The following is a 4,393-nucleotide window of genomic DNA, read 5'->3' on the forward strand; positions in this document are numbered from 1 at the left end:
GAGGATGGCCGGCCACACCAAGGAAGAAAAAGAGGGAGAAAATAGAATAGAGTTGTTCGCCATGAAGCCTTCTCTACCCCTTCTTTTATAATCCTTGGTCTTGGCAAATAAGGAAAATTTAATAAAAACTTCCTTAATTCTTTTGCCATTGAAAAGGAAAATTTATTTAATTAAAAACAATTTTTCTTTTCAATTTACAATGGCCGGCCACACCATAAAATTTCCAAGCAAATAAAATTTTAAACACAAATTAAAACTTCCTTATTTGCTTCCGGAAATTTATAAAAAATTTCTCCAATAATTTTTCCCTTCATGATTGGTTAATAAAAAGAAAATTTTATAAATTAAAATCTTTCTTTTAACATGTGGATAAAAAGAAAGTTATCTCTAAAAATTAAAATCTCCTTTCAATCTACAAATAAGGAAAGATATCAAATCTTTTCTTAATCTTTTGTAGAAACTAATAAAAGAGAATTATTAATTTTTTAAACTTTCTTTTAAATCATGAACATGTTAAAAGGAAAATTTTTACCAAAATTATAATCAACCTTTTAATCTACAAATAAGGAAAGAGATTTAGCTCTTCTCTTAATCTTTTGTAGAATCTTATAAAAGGAAAGATTTAAATTTTTAAACTCTCTTTTAAATCATGTTATCCACATAAGAAAAATTTTAAAAAATAAAAATCCTTTTATTTTAATTTGGGCCGGCCACACCAAGCTTGAACCCAAGCTAGGGCCGGCCACCTTGAAGCACCCATGAACCAAACTTTGGCAGGCCCTAGCTTGGTCTCCAAGCTAGCTTGGCCGGCCCCTATGGGATGGGTAAGAAGGTGGGTATAGGTGGGTATAGTACTCTATAATTAAGAGACTACGATAGGGACCGAGAGGAGGAATTGGTTTTGGTCTGCTGATAAAATTAAGCATCCCGTGTTCGCCCCAAACACACAACTTAATTTTATCAATAATAATTCATTCCACTAGAGAACTATTATTGAACTACCGCACCAATCCCAAATTACATTTTGGGCTCCTTCTTATTATGAGTGTGTTAGTATCCCTGTGTTTAAGATAACAAATGTCCACTAATTAAGTAAGTTACTGACAACTCACTTAATTAATATCTAGCTCCAAGAGTAGTACCACTCAACTTCATCGTCATGTCGGACTAAGTCCACCTGCAGGGTTTAACATGACAATCCTTATGAGCTTCTCTTGGGGGCATTCTCAACCTAGATCACTAGGACACAGTTTCCTTCTATAATCAACAACACACACTATAAGTGATATCATTTCCCAACTTATCGGGCTTATTGATTTATCGAACTAAATCTCACCCATTGATAAATTAAAGAAATAAATATCAAATATATGTGCTTGTTATTATATTAGGATTAAGAGCACACACTTCCATAATAACTGAGGTCTTTGTTCCTTCATAAAGTCAGTATAAAAGGAACGACCTCAAATGGTCCTACTCAATACACTCTAAGTGTACTAGTGTAATTATATAGTTAAGATAAACTAACACCTAATTACACTACGACCTTCCAATGGTTTGTTCCTTTCCATCTTGGTCGTGAGCTACTGTTTATAATTTATAAGGAACCGATAACATGATCTTCTGTGTGTGACACCACACACCATGTTATCTACAATATAAATTAACTGAGCAACTACATTTATCGTAAATGTAGACATTTGACCAATGTGATTCTTATTTCTAGATAAATGTTTATACCAAAAGCTAGGCTTTTAGTATACATCCTAGCAAGGTGGTGATTCTTGAGACTCTGCTAATTCTGGATAAGCCCCTACACATTGGTCGACAACATGTTCAATCCTTGCAACTCTCATAATCTCAGAAGGTTGTGTGGACAAAGAAGGTGATTCTTGAGATGCTGCTTCCACATCACAGCTCTCTACACTGCCTTCCATATCAATATCATCATCATATTCACTGTTGAATAATGCACCGAGATCAATATCATCTGAAGGAGAATCAACAACATGAGGATCACCGACTTCATTTGCATTCTAAAGTTGATCTACCACATCACCTTCATCATCTGAAAATTCAATTTCACTATAACATCCTGTAAAACCTGGAGGTAGATCTGAAAACTTGTTATCCAATGCATTATCATCAAAATCCTCATCTGAAGAGTCTTCATCTTTATATACATCAGGAAATCTGCACTCAACCGTATTTGGATCATAGAATTTGCCAGGATCTTTATCTTCATTGACCCTCAATAACCTTTATGGAAAAGGAACCCTTAGTGAAAATCTTAGGAAAGGAACTTCCTTTTTCTCATATTCCCTTTGAGCTTGCGGAGGAGGTCCAACTTGCTTATCTAGTATTGATGTGATTAATCGTTGAGGGAAGGGTACTTGTGGCCTTTGTGAACTACCTGGAGTAATGAAACTGAGTTCTTGTGCTCTTCTATTGTTCTTCTCCTCAATTCTAAACAAATCTTTCTTCAAAAGTTCTTCATGATTCTTGCCACTTCTCAACTTAATATCATTATCATTTACATTAGATCTTGTCTGTGTAGGAGGAAGGTCTTCTATGAACCATTTTGAAACTATGCTATCAGTCTTTTCCCCCAAATGTTTAAACCCTCATTCTATGACTTGTGAATTTCAACATTCTTGGGTGGTTGAGCTACATTTTGTTTGACAGACTCTCTTGCATTTATGGCTTGCACTTCCTGAATATTTGAGGGAGTTTCTATCCAACTTCTATCTAACCATTCTTGGAGATTCAATGTCACTTTATCAATTAATGTATATGCTTCGTCCACACTTTTGTACATAAAAGAACCTCCAGCAGATGAATCCAAATAACATTTATCTAAGAAAGAAATTCTCCTATAGAATATGTACAGGGTAAACCATTTTTTCAAACCATGATGAGGGCATTATCTTTGTAGACTCTTGAATCTGTCTCATTCTTCAAATAATGATTCTCCATCTGCCTGAGCAAAATTTGTGATGCGATTTCTTATGTAAATTGTTCTACTTGGAGGGAAAAAATAATTCAGAAATTTCTTCTCCAATTATTCCCAACTTGTGATGTTTTGAGGACAGAGAGAATATAACTAAGTCCTTGCTTTATCCTTGATATTGAAAGAAAATGTCATCAATCGAACTGCATCTGCTGATACTCCTTCATAGTTCACCATATCACAAAGCTCTAGAAATGTCTCAAGGTGCAGATAAAGACTTTCTGATACTTCTCCTCCAAATTTGTGACCTTGTATCATGAAAATTAACTGTGGGTCTAGTTGAAAACATTCTGCTTCAATATGAGATTGGACAATGGGAGACAAAAATCTTACATAAATGGATGTAGAAAAATCTCTTAAGGGTCTGCTTGACATGTTAGTGCTCATGGATATCTGAAAAAAATTATAAGAAAATGCAAAATTGAAGAATTAAAGACAAGAAATAAAATACCATATGAAAACAAGAGAAAGAAAATGAAAAATTAAAATTGCAAGAAAGAAAGTGCATAATGAAAATAAGAAAGAAAAGGAAAAAGAAAAAAGAAAAATATCTAGAGTAACTCATATGCTAACCAACTAATGTTAATCGAAAAAAAGTCCCCAGCAACGGCGCCAAAAACTTGTTACAAACCACAAGTGCACGGTTTCGTTGTCAGTAATATAAAAGATATCGTATCCACAGGGACTATTGATTAAGAATTAGTTAACTTCGTACGGTGAATTATCTAGACAAACGTAAGATAAGTTGGGAAAGAAAGTAAGAGAAAGAAAAGAGGGAAGAGAGAGAATGGATCTCGAGAGGGATTGAGCTAAGAGGATGGAGGATGATAGATTCTAAGATTTCGATTTCCTTGTAATGCTGGGCGATGTTACATAGATTGCTTAGTTCCTATCCTCTATGTTCATACTCTTGTAGGAAGTTAGATTCATTACCGACTCTCCCCTGCAGTGGATAAGACGACATGATCTCCTACTCCATGTCCTATGCTACTAAATGGAAGTGATTCCTATGAAGTTCGTTAGCGGGGCAGCCCTGTCACGATGCCCCTCAGTCATACAACATAGAAACATACTAACACACAATAACATAGAAATAGAAATAGTGATTATTCCCTATCCCATACTTCCTTGTGGAGATTTGCTTCTCCTTTCAAGGTGATACCCTAGACGTCCGTTAACGGGGCAGCCCTGTTACGACGCCCCTTGATCATATGATCTAGGGTATCCCCCCTACAGGATTAACAATTCTACACAACTATTTGATAAAACATTCAAAAGATATATATATAAGCATTCACTCACACACATCATCAAACATGAACAAGGCATTAACAAGTCATTGAATAAAAACATGACAAATCCACATAGTTTTACATCTCTATC

The 4,393-nt window shown here is 34.9% G+C and overlaps 1 non-coding gene across 1 annotated transcript; it reads left to right on the forward strand.

Annotated features, from left to right (window-relative positions):
* The first annotated feature begins 2,906 nt into the window (after positions 1-2,906).
* On the forward strand, positions 2,907-3,012 carry LOC121993925. The gene has a single exon (XR_006115495.1). It is a non-coding gene; the product is annotated as a small nucleolar RNA R71 (small nucleolar RNA).
* The last annotated feature ends 1,381 nt before the right edge of the window (positions 3,013-4,393 follow it).

The sequence above is a fragment of the Zingiber officinale genome, chromosome 1B (genome assembly GCF_018446385.1).
Source record: "Zingiber officinale cultivar Zhangliang chromosome 1B, Zo_v1.1, whole genome shotgun sequence".
Taxonomy (NCBI): Eukaryota; Viridiplantae; Streptophyta; class Magnoliopsida; order Zingiberales; family Zingiberaceae; genus Zingiber; species Zingiber officinale.